Source organism: Gambusia affinis, linkage group LG07 (assembly GCF_019740435.1).
Source record: "Gambusia affinis linkage group LG07, SWU_Gaff_1.0, whole genome shotgun sequence".
NCBI classification, from domain to species: Eukaryota; Metazoa; Chordata; class Actinopteri; order Cyprinodontiformes; family Poeciliidae; genus Gambusia; species Gambusia affinis.
This window is the reverse complement of record NC_057874.1, coordinates 19,258,459-19,278,802: the sequence shown is the minus strand read 5'-3', so window position 1 is coordinate 19,278,802 and position 20,344 is coordinate 19,258,459. Positions and strand designations below refer to the sequence as shown.

Below are 20,344 nucleotides of genomic sequence, written 5' to 3'. Positions count from 1 at the left end.
TAACGCAAGGACACGATCGCCTGTTGATCTCTGACCGTGTTCTTGTTCGAAGGTTCAGAATTTTTTTTACTTGGTGAGACTTTATCTGAAGTTGCTTAATGACATCATGTAGCCATGCTAGATAATTTGATGATTTGGTCAAGTAGTACTCTTTTATGAGCTAAAAACCTTTTTTTTTTTTGCCTGTTTTTATAGAACACATCTATATTATGTTGATATTTAAAAAATGCGTTTCAGTTATAATTTAGTTGCACATTTTGGAACATCACATTTTCAGTTCTGTTTTATAGAAACAAAGTGTAAAATGTATTAGTGATTGCTTAGGTTTTAAGCATTCAGAATGAAGCACTTTTTTTCTAAACGTTTGGTGTTTAGCTAGAAATATTTTAACTGTAATACTTTGGTTTTTCTGCATCTGTTTCCTTTATAATTAGCATGTTTTGTATTTTCTTGCATCTGGCAGCAAGTTTAGCTCTTTGTCCTTTGAATTAACTTCAAACTTAATGGCATTGCTCCGCTGCTTTGGCAAAATAAAACAGGATTATTCAGAATAATTTGCTGAAAGTGTTATGACTATCTTTGACTTTATATGTTGGGTTATAAGATAGATGACTCTAAATGTAGGCCATTATTGATTGAGTAAAGTCCTCCCGTCCAGAAATACATCCACAGTGGCAGATTGAAAATGGCTTGGCAACCTAATGATTTCTCAGTTGTTAATGTCACCTGACCTTTGTTTGCATTGGGATCACAGATGGTTCCTTTTGCCTCTTGTATGCACACAGATTTTTTTTTTTGTCCTGATGAGGAGGACTAGGGAGGAAGGAAGGAGGTACAGCAATGATTTGTGCTTTCTATAAATAGAGTGCAGTCCTTGCAATCTCCCTTTAACACTGATTCTGCCCTGTTAGATTAATCCAGGCTGAGTTGGAGCAGGAGACGCTGCCGCTGTGGTGGTCTCTGCACACAATGCACAGTCTTTTGTTGCAATTCTTTCCAGACGTTTTCTTATTTGTAACCCTTTTGTCTTTAAATATAATTAATAATATTCTTAATTATGCAAGCCCGCTCTCCCTGAGGAGCCGTTACCTCTTCTGAAGCCTGCAGCTAATTGATCTGTCATCACCGTAGCTTGCACATAGCGTTTACCTTTTGGAAATGAAAGGGATATGGGCTGCAGGACTAATTAGACAACAGCAATTGTCAAGTCAAGAACAGCCTAAGACTGCTGTTGTTTTTTTAAAGCTTTGACCTGCTGATGCACATTCTGCCTGAGAGAAGAGCATTTCAACATTTTAAGTTTGCTTTTATAATGGTAAAATTGTGTATTTTAATTTTCTGGACATTACTGACACTCGCTCAAATTCCAGATAAAAGAATTTCTAGTTGAAGTATTTATTTTCTGAAAATTGACAGTCAATACGACAAAAAAGGCAAATAAAATAAGTTTGTTTTTAAAACAAAATTCTGATGTTTCAACTGAGGAAGGATAACCCTGATTTTTCACAGTCTCCAGGCGTCTCAGAAAGCTCACATTGCTGTAGAGTTCAAGTGATCACCCAATCAGTACCTCATCATACAGTGACGTGTGCTCAAAGGTTTTCATGCACATAAAGAGGCTGATTCACAAATGACAGTTTTCCTCAGATATCTTGCTTCTTACTGGAAATCTGTTCTTCCTCTTAGTTTAATTTATTTATTTAACATTTATTAAACATATTCATATTCACAGTTCAAATGCAATAATAAATGTTTAGATAACTTTATTTAAAAGGAGGTAGGCAGAACTTATTGGACCCTCCCTCCTTTCTTTTATGTCTTCCTTCCTGTATTCTTTATTTAAAAGAAGAATAAATATATATGTATTACTTTTTTATATCTTAAATTGAGTTTTGTCTTTATATTGACTGACTTTATTTTAAGCAACTTCCTGATACTTAAAATAGCTAGCATTACCACAGTGAGAACTTCCACATCGAAGAGTGTTGTCAGGCGATTCGTTCACTAATTGGAAAAAGATTGGATCTTTGAGTTCTGGCCATCAGACACTTGGCTGATTTCTTTCTGCGTCTCTACATGCGATGAAAATCCACTTAGAGGCGCTGGCATCTCACCCATACAGACTGACATTCACACTATGGGTCACTTACATCTGATGAGAATTTTTTTAAAAAGCAGATTGGACCAGATGATTGGCATGTTGATGAAATCGGCATGGCAAGTAATTAATGTGGAAAACTGGTCAGTGTTGGAGTTTGTCTTGTTTTCATCCACCCTCCTTCTTCTCCTTGGCAATTATTTAACACCTGTCACCTTCAGTGCCAGCCTCCTGCAGCTAACAGCTCTCCTCTGCTCATCATAGCCCGGCTCTTTTCCTTTAAGATAAAAATGTAGAAGCAGCATTTTTCCCCATGACTCCTGACATTCACACCTGCTTATTGAGAGCTTTGTCGCTATGAGGACGAGGTGTAGGAAAAGGGTTTTTTTCCCTCTTCGCTCTCTGCTTTGTCAGGGAACCAGGATGGCTGTCTCTTTTCCCAGAGTGTCATCCGATCATCCTGCTGCCGCGTCCTTAGTGGGGTCAGCGGTCTGTCGGAGCGGGGACAGTGACACAGCTGCAGCAGCCGAGCGGAACCAGTGATGGATGACGTGCCAGAAAGGGCCGCGCTGGCTTGCCAGGCGCCTGTATTGACAGGCACAGCTCTCGCATCTCGCATTTGGCATCAACGGGGCTAATCCCAGGTCATCAGAGCCACGAATGGGACGTATGAATATCGCTCCTACTAATTGCTCATTTGTCACCATCAGATCTGGGAGGAACCAAAAAATGGGTTTTCACAGCAACGTTCAGTAGAAATAGGTTGTGATGAAAGTAAAACAAAGGTAATAGTGAATTTCATTAATTTATTTTACTTAAAATTTTGTTTTAAGCTTTCTGGCCAGTGTTTTCTAAAAACTCATGTTGGATGTTGTTTGTCCAAAGGCCACAGCGTTTAATTTTGCTTTGCTAATTTATTGAAACGAAATGAAAACTGGACAAAAAAACTAGAATAAATCAATAGAGGGATTCTCTGTGCTACTTTGAGAAGTCAAAAATGTCAAAAGGTTTTAGATGCAGAACACAAAAATTCACAGTTTGAGCACATTACTCCAGTCTATAAGCTAAGACCAGATTGAGAACTGCATGAGTTTTAGGTTTTAGGATAATTTGGCAGCATAAACACATGAAACCAGTTCATTAAGACATTATCAAGACTGGCCTAGATTACCAAATTTTTTGCTGATAACTAAGTTTTTTGCTGCAACCTGCTCATCAACTATGAACATTTAGAGCGCATCACCCATTTTTATTTGTTTAGAAACTGCAGAAATAAGTTATGCTTATTCATGCAGTTTGTAGTGTTTAATGCATATTACACTGAATTTGTTAATTTTATGATTGTTGTACTAACTGGTCTCAGAACTGGTTGAGGTAATATCAGCTCTCCATGTGCTGAGATGCACAAAAATGAGCCAAATCCAAAACTAACAAGGGTTTCTGCAGAATAATAGTCCAAATATAAACCTTCAAAAAGATTTGGATGTGACCAACTTTTACTTAAAAAGTAACTTTTTATCTACCACAACAATTATAGACAATTTGGATCATAGTTCAGTAATAAATCCGCAGCTATAATCCCCCCATTACAGATCAGTTTGTTGAGTCGCATCGTGCAAAACCACCATGTGTGCTTTCAGACCAAGCAGCCGGGATCAGGGAATCAGAGCAGTGTGGCTTACAGTCGGCCATATTCGGCTGTAAACCATCAGTGGGTCGACTTCAATCACCCCAGTCAGTGTACATGTGCAGATCAGGCAGCAAAAGGCACTACCGGTTTAAAAATATACTGTGCTGTGCTGTTAATTTTAGTTTTCTGTTTTTGAAACTTAGTAATGCATTTAAATAACTGTTCTATAACAGAGGCTGAAAAGGCCTGAATTAAACCAACTGAAACTTGCAGAAATCTTGCATGAAGCTTTATTAATGCCATCATTATCCTCATCAGTTACTTTAGCTTCAGCATATATAATGGCTTGTGGATCATTAGACACATTCTGGCTCAGACATATCATTTTGAACCTCTTGCAGATGCAGCAAGAATAAGATGTGCAAAAGTCACCTTGAAACCTGGCTGTTTGCTGCTATTCCCACATTCTAATTGTATATTAATTTTTGCACAATTTTACTGCTACTTCCACATCTTTGATCAGTCCTTATGACCCCCTTGGGAGGTCGTATTTTTTTTGTCCTTCTGTCTTTTTATTATATTTGCACAATTGTTGAAAACAAAATACTCTAATTTAAATTGCATTGCTGGTGCAGAAGGGGTTGTGGTTTAAAATATGTCGAGTTTTGGCGTTCCATCTTGGTATTGAGTTGGAAACTCTGTTTGAGGTTTTTCAGCAGACTATTGAGGCGCTCCTCTAATGGTATGTAAATAGTTTTGTGTCTGTGTGTGTTCATGTGTTTGTTCACAGTGATTATAATCCAAGCCCTGGCTTTAAGCCCCTTCAGCTCGCGCTTCACCAGCCGCAAGGCCACAGCCTCTCCTCACCAGTTAATTGCATCTGAATTAGTCCATTAATGTGGCCATGTAGAGGGATGGAAGGGTGCACAGAGGTGTCTGGCCTCTTTTGACCACTGCGATGTATTATTAATGGGTCAGCAAGTCTGGTAGCTCTGCATTAACTTGGCTAATGGACTATAGAGTGGGTCTGTGATTTGCTTTCAAAGGAAAATCAAATCTGATGCAAATTATGTAGATTATTTGAGGTTTAGCGCCTGGAAAAATGTATGTTTTAGAGCTGTCAGAACATTTTATTTAGATCTGATATAAAGGGAATGCTTTATTACACTTTCAATCAAACTCTTGCAAAAGTACTAAAGAATGAGGTGATTAGAAATTATTGATGAAATGTCCTCTCCTTATAAAATGTGCTTTTAGCCACACTTTTGTAATTTATTTTAGAATTATTTCAAACAAGTGTTCCCCTGAGACAATGCTATGAAGTTGCTTATTGATAATGACACCAAGTTCATTGGTCATAAAGCTGCTGAAAACCTTCTTCTATAAATTCAACTGCTAAGTTACAACTACACAGGATTTATGTCTTCCTTTAGCTACCATTAACCTCCTCTGTCTGCTCTCTATGTACTTTTGTTGCTACAACATGTAATTTAAATTAACATTGAATGATTTTCATCCATTCCTCCTTGATCCAATTAACTCCAGGTTCCTACACAATCTTACAATTGGAAATTGGGTTTGATTATTTTCCAAATCTGGATAAATACGGAATATTTTTTTCCAAAGTTCATCCTCTTGATTATTATTTTTTTTAAACAACTCTGGTTTAAATGCCAAACAGAGCGCTGTTGCTCATCATTTTCTTTTTATAAACTAAATATATCTTGGATCAAAACCTGTATTTTAGAGAATATTTTATTAAAATAAAATAAAATAAGGTTTATTATTTTATTAAAATAATCAAAAATTAAGAAATTAAATTACACTAGATTATCAAGTGCTGCTAATCAAAGCTTGTCCAGATGTCAAAAATCTTGTCCATTATTTGTAAAGGAAAAGTAAATGAAAAATAAACATGAATTCCCTTTTTTTTTTCTTTCATTCATAAAACATTACATCACATGCATGTGAGAGTTGAGATTGTAGGTTTCCCTTCTGTCCGACACTGAAAAAAAGAGTAGTTTATAAACTTAAGTAAATTACTGAAGTTGGTAGCACTGAAATAAGTATCCAAATGAATACATTTAGTTTATAAAGTTGTCAAGTTCTTTAGATGAACTTAATTCAATTAATTCTTACCAGCGGAAGCAATTTATTTAAGTTGGATAATTTTTTTAGTGTATTTACTTGAAAGAAATGGTTAGAATATTCTTAGAAAAGCACCAATACTCTACAGAGAAAACAAACATCTTTTTACATGTTTCATAAATGTAATGTATGTCATAAATGTATGTACGTTTTGCTGCCTCTTGGAAATCCCAGGTTAATGTTGAATAATTGCCCTTTGTCACTAAATGCTCAAGCCTCTGGTAAATGTGCAGCTGTGAATCGGATCACGTTAATGCACACAATAATAAATGTCAAACTGTTAACTCCAAAGTAAAAAGCTTCAGGCCAAACATTCCCAGGAACTTGAATTGACTTCAGTGTCTGTAAGACAGGATGAAAACAAGAGATGAGCCTCTCTTCTCCCCGTAATCTCATGTTTAGATATAAACAAGCTCTGTAGTCAAAAGAGTGAGGAGAAGTAGCAGGTCAAAGAAGTTCATACGACTATTTTTGCGTTCACACTAATACTTCCACGCATATTGAACACCTTTTTGTAGACGGGCAGAAACAAAAGGTCAAAACATTACCTGTCTCTTCTGTAACACTTTCAGTCCTCTGAAATATTTCATTCCACAAGCTTCTAATGAGCTTGAAAAAACTTTGAATTTGAAGTAGAAACCACTCTTTCTGTTATGTTCCCCATTTCTTTGACTCTGAAGTGGATAGTTGGCACCATCCCGTCGTCATTATGAGCAGCTCGGTTGTTCATTGTTAGCGTGGCCCATTGTCGGCGTGCGGCTGTAAGCCCGTCGTCAGAGGATGGCATCAGAGGCTCCTCTTCTGGCTGATAATTAAGTGGCGTACTGACAAACGGCTTTCATCAGATCCCTCATGTGGAACTGAGAGCATGCGAAGGCTTTCAGGGAGGATAAGCCAGAGGACGTCACTTTACTTCCAATCTTTCATGGCCTTGTGCTGCCTCTGGAGTCGCAGAGAAAGGGAGGGCGACCCAGCATCACTCACTCGATTTACAGCTTTGTGCAGCCTTTAAGGGAGCAGGTTACCAATATGTGTTCACTGAACGGGTGCATAGATTTAATGCAGCTATATTTTTACTCATTTTAAATTATTAAAATGAAAGGCACTCATCGGGATGAAAGATGACGATGTCGTTACTGAATCCAAGGGAAAAGAAATACTGCAACAAAGCCTCATCCTCAGCTATATGCAATGATTTGTTTTATTGTAAAAATATACAAATGCATTAAAAGTAGATGGATTTGGTTTGTGTCCACAGATTGAGTTCAGTTTGAGTTCTCATTTTAATAGCAAAGACAAATAGTTTTCAGCATTTGATCAGGTGATCAAATGAAAATCAATTGATTCCTGATGAATGGGTGCATCTCAAGTAATATCAGTTAGACTGGATTTTAAAAACTTGTAGAAAAAAATTACATAATTATATCTTCCTTGAACACATCTCACATTTAGCCAACTTAAGACAAATTGCAATTTAGCAGAAACTCACAGGATCCATTCAGGTTCATCTAATAACACGATCAGCAACCTTTACGACACTGAGAGCCGTTTTTATCTTGAGACTGATGAACAAATTTAGTTCAGAGCCTCAAAAGCAACATGTCCGTTTGAAGTAAATTATTAAATTAAGATCTACTCTTAAACAGTATAGATTTTTGAATTAAAAACAATTTTATTTTTGTCTTTAGGTTCAATAGATGTTCATTTCTTCAATCAGCTTTTATTGAAAAGTATGTAAAAAAGCTCAATTTTATTTGCAACCTATTGAAAAAATGACTTTGTAAAAATATATGTATTAAACTCTGAGTGTCATTTGTGGAAATATTAGACATATTCCGCATGAAACGTGTTGCAAAAACTGCTAAATCTATTTATTACTTTTTAAAACGTTGCTCAATGCAGCTTATTGTCGGAGCATCAAGTTGCAAACCTCCGTAATTTATTAATTACCTTTATCAAATATAATAGTTCAATCCTAAATTAATCAACCTTTTTCAGTTTTCTTTTAGGTCCAACCTGATAGTTTTTATATTCTTTTTATTCATCGAAAAAATATAACTATGGATTTGTGGTTTTGATTTAGGCCAGTATTGATATCTAATAATTTTGCTGTTATGTCTGATACACCTAATATTTACCAATATTATCTAGAAAATGTTTTTATTTCTTATGTAACTTGATGAGTAATGATCTGAGCTGATTTTAGGAAAATTGTCTGTTTATTGATGCTTTCATTAAATTGTGAGAAATGAATAAGTAGTTGTGATTTTGTTTCAGATATTCATAGTCATATTTTTAATCTGCAGTTTGACATTTTGATATATTTTTAAGAATCTTTCACATTTTAAAAATTTTTCTAGTGCTATGTTTTTATCCGAGTCTGTCTCCATATTTGACTTGATATTTTGTAAACTTTAATTGCTGCTGTGCTGCGTTTGCGTCACTCTGAGCTACCTATTTCCAAAGTTGTCTGGACAATCATCGTGTTAGAGGTCAGGGATGTTCTGTAATAACCCACTTTATGGAATCATGCTACAATTCTACACGCTGCAGCATGCAATAACGGAGCAAGTTTAGCAACACCAGAGGTTGTACAAAGCATTTTTATTCTGTGTGGTTTCGTTTGAGTGAGATGTGGGTGGAGGAGACACAAAAATATTTCAAAAAAAGCAAAGGAGACAAAGACTGATAGCTTTTTGAGTGACTTTGATCAAATAGGCCTCATGCGAGTGCTTCGGGGCTTTTGTGGTGGTGTGACTTGCCATTCAGCGTTGCATTAACGGAATTTTCCCCACAGCTTTTCACATCCACAGTGATCGACTCCCAATTTAAAAGGGGAATGCTCGAATTTCAAATGTCGCATTCAAGTCAGCGTTGTAACCTTGAGTGCAACTGGAAAATAATGCGCAAGGCTCTTTCCCTCTCTAGAATTTCTCTTGGTTTATTTTTATTTCAAGGTTGGCCTTAAATAAAAAAAAAAAAGTGTTAGAAAAGGGAATCTGGATGCTGTGCCTTAGCGAAATTGAGTTCAGAGCATTTGTGGTAGAAATTTTGGTCTTTAACCCTGTTGCCTCTGTTGAAAAGGGAACATCCTTGGTGCAGCATTCATAAACTTCTTAGAAGCCATGAGGGAACTATGGGGCTTTTTTGTTAGCTCAGCCTATTGTTGGAGCTCAGTAAGTTGCAGTATCCTTGAATTACCAAGCACAAAATTACTTGGCTGATGAAATCCGATCGTTATGCTTGCATGATGTTGAAGACTTCTGCACAATCAGGCAGAGCAGATGCACCTCTGCTGTGTTCGGGTTCTGTGGTTAATCTGTATCAGATGCTGGTTGATATGGAGAAGGTGAGGTCCTGTAAGAACATTGGGAATTGGTTATGTTAACGTTAAAATAGATAGTATTATTTCCTGAAACTTTCTGTATCAAGCAGCCACAAACGGTGTATTATAAATGGTATTTTATGTAATACTGGAAGTATGGAAGGTTTTCCTTTTTCTGTTTTCTAAATTAAAATCTGAAGTTGGGCATAGATTTGCACCTAGAGGTGCATTGATTTATAGGTGGCGATTTCCTTAATTTTGGGAGATTGGTGATTGGCCGATACTCGCGTGAAGCCGATTTTATCCAATGATCTTATCTACCTCAGCAAAGGTCTAGAAACCAATCACCGACCTGCTCTGCCCAGAGAGGTTGTACTGAAAGACTGGCCCACCAGTCATGGTTGCAGTTAACAATAGTCACCCCACTGTTACCAACTCTGTGACATTATTGCTTCATTTAACAACATTTCAAACGAAAAAAAAAAAAAAACCCTGGTATCGTCCAAAATCGGAATCGACAGGTCTGGCTTCTTAAAGATTGTAATTGCCGATCAGCCAGTAAAGTGCAATTGGTGCACCTAACTCAGCCCCTTTGCTTTAATACCCCAAAATAATTATGTATTACAATCAGTTAACAAGACAACTGTTGGCCATCAATTAAACTAGTCTGTGTTATGGAAGAGAAGTGCAAAGAAAGCCATAAGAAGTTCTGTTTGCCACAAGTCATGCAGGGAGTGTAAAACACTAAAGCGGTTCTCTGATGGTGGGAGCATAATGCTGTGAGGTCGCTTCCCTTCAACAAGGTCAGGAAATCTGGTCAGTTATTGGGGGAAAAAAATGAATGGAGAGAAATAAATGTCAGCCTTTGGGGGGAAAAACCTGTTAGATACTGTTAGATGATTTGAGACTGGGTCAGAGGGTTCACCTTCCATCAGAAAAGCGACCCTAATCATTCGGTTCCTACAAGGTACTGACTCAAATGGAGCTGAATACAAAACAGTACAGACTTCTTTGTCTAAAAAAACCCATTAAACTCATGCATCATTTTTACCCTACATTTTTAAAATCACAATTTTAAAAGTTGAGATCTTTAAAATTACAGCCATACACTAAAGTTTATGACTGTATTGTGACAAAATCTTAGAAAGTCCAAGAGGAGTTTGGACGCTTGGATGTTGCTGTATTTGCTAAAGAGGTTTAGTCAGTAGCTCCTACTGTAGCTACGCTTTTTACCTTCTGCCTGGAGACAGCTGATGCAAACCTTTCATATATTTTCTGGTTTTTTTTAATAAAAATAAAACAACTGAGCATTTACCAGTTGTATCTATGATGTTCCACATTTCTCCTGCCGCTACTTTGACAACTTCTAAAGTTCGCATGTAATCCCTTATCAGACTAATTTCTTTCTTGCATGTGTTGCGTTCACTAAATGAGTCCTGCTATGAAAAATGAGTTTAATTTTGCCAAATGCCCCCTGTTAAGGGGGATGGGGGAAATACCATTTCCCCATGGTGTCATGTACTTCTGCAAAAGTGGCTGTTGAGTTTTAATTACTATAATGCCTCAGAGTCTGACAGTAGATAACAAAGGTGCAGATGGCAAAATTCAGTCATCAGTTTGATTTCTTTATTTTAATTCTTTATTAAAACGTCTGTAGATGTTTGAGTGCTCTTTGCACTGACAAAGAGCACTCAAATGTATGTTTATGACAGATTTGACCCACGTAAATATGTATATGGTTTTTTTTAGCTAGCAAGCAAGCGCTTCATGTTTTATTTAATCAACATACAAGTGCTTAAAGATCAGAGAGTGAGCGGTTTTAAACCAGGCATGCCAACACGCAGCTCCGAGATGCCAAGGGAGACAGATCAAATGCCTTTGAAGATGGATGGGGAAAAAATGAAAGGTGAAAATCGTTATAGTTGACTTCATTGGTATTTGAGTGTGAGCTTTAGGTCTCTCGACTTTGATAAATGCAGGTTTTGTGGTACACTGGGCAGCGAGCCTTGGCAGGCATCTTGGCTATATCATTATGATGAAGAAAAAAGCTTCATACTAAGAAATCTCTGTTAACTGTAGTAAGTATGTCTTTTGGAAGTGCTCAACATTAACACAAGCAATTTTAAAAGCCATTCTTGCAGGGCGCCACTCTTAAAACAGTAGGATTTTGATAATGGCCTTATATTTATAAAACTAAATACTAAAAACAACTTTTATAATCGCAGAGCAGCGTTGAAGCGGTATCAGAGCTCTTGTGATTGTGATTTCTACCTGAGCAAACCTCCTCTACCCGCCTGTCTGAGCCTTTTTCTCCCTAACCCTTGCTGAGTAAATGCTGTGGCATCCCACATGCCTTCCCACACCCACTACAAATAGACAGTGAAGGTGCTACATTCCCTGGTCCGGGTGCACATCCCCGAGGCTGAGGACTACGTTCTGTGTTGGTGGGCATGTCACAGGGTCCTTACGAAATAGCAAAGGCCTAAAAATACAGTCATGTACCGGTGTGCCTTTGTGTTGCGGCGCACATATGAATGTGTTTCTGTATCTGTTCTGATTCACTCACCGGTGACTTTAGTGTGGCCTTGTTCTCTACAAAGATCTGTTTCTTTTTGGGAGACCTGCAGCGCCTCAAACATATTCATACCCCTTGATTTTTTTTTGATTTGTTTGAGCTTCAGTGTATTTTATTGGGATTTTCTTTTTATGATTAACCAACAGAGAATTGGAATAAAAATCTGAAAAGTGTGGTGTTCAGCTGTTTTCATTCTTCTCCTTGAATAGATACAATTTTGGAGTTAAAATGTTATCACAATATTGTGTGGTACTATTGTGATGTTGACAAAAGTGACGATAAGAACCATTTGTTACATTTTTTTTTTTTGGTAAATGTGATTGTAAAACAAACAACAAACACAAATAGTGCTCTAGAAAAACAAACTACTTGTAATACTATTCTTTAGTTCATATTAAGAAGTGTGATTTCTTAATATGAAGCTAAACATGGTAACTTTAAAATGTATTGGTATTTCTTGAAGCTTTCATTTAACAAATGGAAAATAAAGTACAACTATCAATCCTGACAATAAGGACAGTTTTTTAACATAATTAATTGGAATTTATTGTGACAATAAATCAAAATTTTTAAGACATTTATCACAATTACTGATGATAAATGGCCACCGCTAGATCAACCAATAAAATTTGAATAAAAATGTAAAGTGTGGTGTGCAGGTACTTTCATTCCTCCCCCTGAGTTTACTAATACTTGTGAATTAATAATTGTTACTGTTACACTGCAGCTCTTTTGGATATATCTCTTGAAACTTTACACATGCTCTACGCTAAAATTTTGCTTTCTTTCTTTACACAGGAGCCCAATCTGATTGAATCTAGTACGTCTGTAATGATTGGTTATTTCAGTCTGGCCATAACTGAGCCACTGGCACATTTATTCATCGTAATTATGAGCCCTACTAATTAGATGCATTTTATTTAGGGGCAGTTTAGTAAAAGGAGATAAACTAAAATACTTTGTGTTGATCTGTTCTAACAAATTACTGTGACGTTTGTTCTTGTAATGTAAATCAGAGTTCAAATGGTACAGATACTTTTAGAAAAGGAAGTATGGGTTTATATGTTTGACATTTATATTCTATTGAATTAGAACTCTGGTTCAATTTTATTTTAAGCAGGGTGAGTTTTTTTTTTCTGTGCCTCTTGATCTTAAACGGTAAAAAAAAAAAATTTCTTGATGCCTTCACTATAATAAAGCAGAAGCTGATTGTGTTTGACAGGCTTGCATAATATTTCACTGCTTTGACTTTGACACAGGTCACTCTTTTGTGCCGTGGTTTTAGATCATCTCAATGAAAAAAACCACAGTTTTTAATTAAAACAGACATATCCTTATCTTTCTTTCATTTCCCATTCTCTGTTTGTATCTTACTTCCCTCTCTCTCTCCTTCATTGACCTCAAAGATCTTCCTTCAAAGGCTGCTTTTGAACATATCCTCCTCGGTTTTAGCTTTCGAGTCTTTCAAATCTCCGTTCCATTCAGACCTGCTGTCAGGTCAGAAACTCGGCTCCTGTTTTCCAACCAGCACAGCTTGCATAAGTGCTTTGGTTCCACTCCCTGCACCAGTTCTTCAGAAAAGCTCGTAGATTTGGTGAAACAACTCGGCTGTTTTTTCTCTTCCAAATACCCTGTGGTGCTGTCTTTCATCGAGTTTGCCTTTATTGATAAAAGAATGCGTTTTTTAATGTCTAGAAATGTTTTTATTTCAGTGGCAACCTAATGATGTACACTAGTTTATACACTCTTATGACTATATTTCCAAAATTTTAATTAAGTTCTGCGTATTTTTTCTTAATTTTTGTCTTGTGTCTGAGCATTTCTTGTTATGGGCATTACTTTTACAATTACAGACACATTTCATAGCCCTTAAATAATCTCATCAAATAGATTAAACAGCAATTTTTACTTTGTAAAAACCTAGGACACCCTGCGCTCTAAAAGCTAATGCTACCATCTATAATAAGGAGTTTTAGTGAGATGCTTCTCTGACGGTCTTAGGAAAGTTTTGCCCATTTCTCCCTTTCAGCTGTGAGATATTTCAACAGTTTTTCACATGTACAACCTGTTTCACCCTACATCTTATCAATGACATCAAGATTTGGACTTGCACTTAACACTCAGCCAGTCCTGAGTGTTTTTATGGGTGTGTTTTGACTTATCATACCACAAGGTTCAAGTTTTAGTATTTATTTCACTTTCTGCTCAGGCACCTCTGATATGGTTCCAGCTCCATACTGAGGGCCTTTTCCTGGAATTAAGTATTTGGTTTATTTCAAATATATAGACTTATCTGTCCAAAGAACATGATTCCAGAAGTTCTGGTCTTTCTCCATGTTCCTTCTGTCAAATTTCTTTTTTTTTTCCTCCACATCATCCTCTAGAAGTTAAACTCATCTGGCATCTTTCTGATTGTACTGGTATGCACTTTTATATCCACAGTTGTAAAACATCTTGAAGATTCAGTGATTAAATTGTTGGGGATTTTTCAAGACCTCTTTTAGCATCTTGCAGTCTGTTTATAGTGTTTTGGGTTATTTTAAATACATCGGACAAAGAGATACAAAAGAAAGGAAGAAAAAAGGGGCAAAATGTTATTAGGAAACAGCAGAAATGACAATAAAGAAGAATAAATATAATACAAGAAAACTATAGAAGTCTGCAGAAAAGCAGAACTGGGCTATCAGAGCGACAAACAGCACATGGGTAAAACGCTACTGCAAAGCACACCGTGCTAGTTAATACAAGAAGTATTGAGTGGCAACTGTAGCCCAAAAGGGCTGAAGACCTGAATCCAAGCAATTGTTGCATGCACTTCATCATCCATAACATGCATTCATAATTTGGTTTTGAGACTCAAAGGCCTTTTTGTGTCAGAAGATTGTTTAAAACTAAAAGTGATAAAATGCTCATTTTGATTTATATTCCATCGTTACTATATTTTTAGATTTTCTGGTAGTAAAGTAAAATATTTCACTCTTATGTTCTCTGACATTGTCATTTGAGTGTTTTTTTTGGTTTTTTTTTTTTACTTTGATCATCTCAAACTCTTGCATGGCCTCGGAACTGCCTCGGGTAATTTTGCATTTACAGACTGACAGTAACATTTCCAACTTCTAACTGCATAACCGAGCGTTGATTGAATAAAGCCTTCTCTTCTTTATGCTCTGTCTGGAGGCATGAAGTTACAAATAGATGGTGGGAAGCTGGCAAGATCTCAAACATAGAGTGGCATTGATTTATTCACATCGGCCCAGTCTGCGAGGCCTTCCTCTCCCTCAGTTGCTGGTCTTCGTCGCCTATAGGTCACGGCTGGTACATTTGTGTATATGCTCGTCTGTATAAGCAGCCTGCTGAGCTCTCTCCCTTGGGTTCCTGGCCGGGTGCACGGGGCGCCTCTTCCTCCCCAGCTGTGAGGAGCAGGGCTCTGACACGGCCTGTCCCTTCAGCTTCACTCTGAACGTTTGACACGCCGAGCTCAGAGGTCAGCCTGACCTACTTTTTCCCTGGCGGCCCTTCTGCCGAACTGCGGCGCTTCTCAGCGGGAAGAGTGGGGGTGCTGGCTGTGAGGGCGGAGCTGCCCATGCCTCCACTACTGTCCTGGTGAGTTAAATCACCGCCATTTGTTCGGAGACACGTTCCTGTGTGCGCACGCGGCTTGTAAGGTGTGTAGGAGGTATCCACATACACACACTCACACACTCAAAGGCTCACTCTGAGGTTGGATGTAGAGAACTCTGTGGGGGTTGCAGGTAAGATGCTAGGCTGCACTTGGGCGAGACCCCCTGCAGAGAGCTCTGTCTCTCTCACTCTGTGTACGTCTGCTAACACCTTCTGACCTCTTCCTCCTACTTAATTTTCCTCTGCCGTAGATCTGCATACCTGCTTCATATCTGCTGATAACCTGCTGTGTCCAGGGTTCCTACACAAGTCTGGAATGGGATTACAGTATCTTTCAGGGCTGGATATGTATGGGGGGGAAAAAGTGTCTAAAAAAAGTAAATTTCAAGACTTTATTCCCATTGTCGAAACAAAAAGAAGACCTTCCTTCCTTCTTTTTGTTTCTTGGCTCATGGCCCTTTGTCCATCATGCTCTTCCTACTTTCCTCCCTTGATTGTGTCCTATCGAGGTCTGTCACAATAACTAATTTTACTGAATGATAAATTGCCCCAGTAATTATCGCCATAAGCGATTTTCAAGTAATAATGTGTTGACAATTGCATAAAAATGCAAGTTTGCCCTCTCAATCACTGATGAACTTTAATTTAGTGAAATTCACTTCACATTCGAACTGGAACATATTTTAAATATCTAAAATAAAACACCACAACCAAAACAATAAATAAAATGGATCACTATGTTTGTGTAAACAAATTCGCCCAATGGATTAATTGCTTATTGTGACAAGCTTAGTCCTATCTTCTGTCTTTCTTTCCTTATATCTACTTTTAGACACCCTTCCAATTGGTCTACTAGTTTTCTTTATCCTTCTTCTCTATTGTCATCTTTGTCGTTTCATTTAAATATGCTACATATTTAAAGCCTGCATACTATAGGAAGATCTGCTAAAGTTTCATAGTGAAATTTTTTCAGCAGGTTTTGAAGTATAGACCTGGACCTTAGGAGGTTTTAGGGAAATAGTTTGCTGGGGGGATTCATGAAAGTTTGTAGGAACTTTGTACTTTGCACAGACCTGCTTACTATATCCTTAGTTTTTCATCTCTTATGGTCCAACAGGAGCATAGTGGAGCAGAAAAGCATGGTTCATTAAAAAATAAACTTCTAATGTTGCACCCAGCTACTTCCGCTTGACTGTATCAATGATTTAGAACAAACAGACGTTCCTTAATGGAACGAGCCACCTCTCTTCACCTCCCATCTGCGTGGCATTAGGTGGCCCCCATTTTTAGACTCAGACTGTGGAGGAAATGTCTGTGGAGTGCTTGTGGTTCTGTGGAACTGTGAAGCTTGTTTTAGAAACAGTCCCATCAGATCCTCTCTGGTTTCACACATTTCAGGGATCCCAAGTAGTATTGGCTAACGAAGCAGAGAACGTCTTACGTTCGTCACTCTCCACTATGCATGATGAGGCATTTTGCTGTGTTTGTCCAGGCTGAGGCTTTACTATTGTTGGAGTAGGGGAGGAAAGGCAACCAGAAGAACAAAACATTTATCTTCATGCTGTATTTTGCAGAGATGCCAGAGTTGGTTCAAGTGCGCTGCATCAGCAAACACACAACAATAAGGTTAACCGTTTACCTCGGCTGCCCTGGAGTCTTCAGGTTACTGGGGTCTCAGTGGATCTATTTGTCAAGTCTGCATGACATTTGAGATCTGATTCTGCAGGCTTGGATTTTTTTTTCTTCTTCACAGCTGTGCACAATCTCACTTGGTAGGAAAAGTGAGGCGCCCGTGGCTTAATTACGTTTAGACCACAGAGTTCTGATCACAGAGCAAGCCAGAGTACTTCCTTATCTCGATGTGAAGCTCAGAGGGCAATGTGGCCAAAATAATAATGCTATGAGGTGTCCATAACATTATCATGGTGTGAGGAAAGGATTTTTCATGTCTTTAATTTTACTACATCATTTTGCTAATTTGTTATTACAAAAAATATGTATAATAAACGTAACTGTCCAATTGTCAACATGGTAGTTTAAATAAGTTCTTATAACTGGTGTGATTTTTACCCTTTTCTGTTTTTTGTTTAAGATGCATAGATTATAATGTCAGCTATCTCTCAATGTGTGTCTACCTGTCCTTTCATTCACTCAGATGAACATATAAATGAGCCAAAAGTTGTTTAATATGAGGCTGAAAAAGTGTACAACTTTTGGTTAATAAATATGCCAAAATAACTAGAACTTCCTTGTTCTGTCTGATTCTTGTCTTCTATGGATGAGCAGTACCTAAATTAATTTTGTTGTGCTTCAGTACAATAGCAATAAAAGAATTCTGAAATTTAATATTTTATTATAAATATTTACGCTCTGCAGCAGGTACACCTTACCAGAAGTGGGTTGGTCCGTCTTTTGTACTCAGAACTCCCTGATTCTTCATTGTATGAATTCAGCAAGCTGTCAGAAACATTGTTCAGATTTTGATCCATATTGACTCAGTAGCGTCATGCATTTGCTGCAGGTTTTTCTACTGCACATCCTCGATGCAAATCTCCCGTTCGACCACATTACAAAGGTGCTCTATGGAACTGAGATCTGCTGACCATGGAGGATATTGGAGGACAGTGAACTCATTGTCAAACTGTTTGAGGTTTGTGACATTATCCCCTGAAGGGTGGGGAACACCTGTCATGAAAAGGATGTAAATAGTCAGTAATGATACACAGGTAGGTTGTAAGGGTATATTGATGTTCAACAGGAACTAGGGGTACACCGATTTATCAGCGGTGGTTTTCTTAAATTTGGGAGATTGGTGATCTGCCGATACATCCATGTGAAGCCAACCTTAGCCAATGATCTTATCTACCTCAGCAATGCTCTAAATATCAACCATTGTCCTCTTCTGCCCTGCCTTTAGAGAGGTTTTACTGATGGACCGTCCCACCAAATCATGTCTGCTTATTTACAGATAACAATAGTCACTCTGCTTGTTGCCAACTCAGTGACTTTCTTGCTACATTTAGCAACATTTCAGACAAAAGAAATGGCATGGACGAAAATTGCAATTGGCAGGTAAATTGATAATTGGAAATCGACCAGAAAACGGCACCCCTAACAGAAACTAATGGTCCCAAAATGTGCTAATTGAAAATATCTACCAAACCAATACATCCCTGATGCTAGAACCAAATTCTGACCCTACCATCTCAATGTTGCAGCTGAGATGAACAGTCTCCAGACCAGGCAATCTCTTGTTGTCCATTTTTGATCAGCCTGTTTTAATTGAACTCTGCAGTTACAGCAAACAGCAGTGGCTTTTGTTTTGATCCTTCAGGTGTTTCCCATCTGTCTGATGGCTCTACAGTTGCCTCTGTCATTTCAAACATGTCTGCATCAACAAGACACTTTCATACATACAACTTCTGCTCCTTGGATATTTACTTTGTTTTGGACCGCCAAGAGATGCTCATGTGCAAAAATCGCAGTAGATTGAAAGGTTCTGAACACAATCAATCAATATTGAAACCCAATTTATTGTCAGTGCTGGAAGATCACTAGTTGTGAATTTTACAGCATACAATGTGACGAACCACTCCAGATATATTTCTTTTTTACTTTAGTTGCTCTGATGCCTAAAATAAAATGAAATGAAAGCAGCAGCAGAGTTATCACCTTGAACCGTTTACTCTGTTTCTGTACAAGAGAGTAGTTATCTTTTTTTCTTAAGTGAAATGACCTTTTAGTGAATACTAAAATCTAAGTGTCAATATGCAATCTGAAATCTCAGTTTTAGCCCATGGCGGCATAAAGGCCTTTCTCTGGTTGGGAGAAATTCAATATTTCAGTCACAAAAGCTAGAGCCTTGAATGAGCTGATTTACTAAAGGAATAATGATCACTGAATCCTACACTGTGGAGGATGAGTGTAGCTTGGAGGTGAAGAGGGTTGCCCTTTCCTGCTTTAAAGTCTGTCTCATACTAAAGGTGATTTATACCTGTTTTGATCCTCAGAATTGTTTAAGGGGGTGGTATTATGAAAAGTCAACTTTTTTGAGCTTTTCATCATGCTTTAATGTTAAGCCCTCATCAAAAACATACCACAAGAGTTGATTTGATTCTTTTTTTTTGAATGTTTCAGAAATCCTTGAATCACCTCTGGCAACCATTTGGAGGTGCCTATTTCACCTATTTCCACAAAGCTCCTCCTCTCAGCTGCTGTCTCCAGCTGAGCTGCCAACTCACAGAGCACTCGGCTCATGCAGACTAGTGGCAGCAGCTGGACCTACGATAAGCTACTGAGCTTAGGAGTGGTTTTACAACACTCCTAAGAACGGTTATAAACTGTATCAATGGATGGCGTGGTTTTTGTGTTGACTTGCTGAAACTGGGAGTGTTAGAAAAGGTAGGAGTTTCTTAAAGAGACAGAGCCCCAATTTCAAGACGTCAAACACGTAATTTGATGTGAAATCAAATTTGACATGTACGTTATTTTCATTACAGCTGAAGGTAACATAGTTACTTGGTTGTCCTATAAAATGGCATTATATGGAAAATACATAATGCCGCTCCTTTGAATATTTCACCAAGCCGTAATTTTGTATTAAAGAGCAGTGTTGGCTGAATTGTGGTCATTCAGAGGTTTAACCAGTGGGACTGACAACATTTCTCTCCCTGATGATGTGGTTAACTTTTATGATGAATCAGTGGGAAGTTATCTTTCTATCCAGGGTTCTTTCACATTCCACAAAACCATTAAATTTTATGACTTTTCATGTCTGGATAAGTGTTAAATGTGGAAAATTGTAAATACTTCATTTTTTGTCCCAATGTCTGACTCTATCAGTCCGTCAATTGATCCATTCTGCTGGTCACTGGTTCATTTCGACATTCATCCAACCATACGTTGTGTTTGTTCCTTCCACTCATCTTTCCATCTATGTTCCAATAA

General features: G+C 37.7%; 1 protein-coding gene across 3 annotated transcripts in view; it reads left to right on the top strand.

Annotated features, from left to right (window-relative positions):
* The window catches only part of foxj3 (forkhead box J3), a 101,943-nt gene that overhangs the window by 49,447 nt on the left and 32,152 nt on the right, over positions 1-20,344 (top strand). The gene's annotated exons all lie outside the window — the stretch shown is intronic.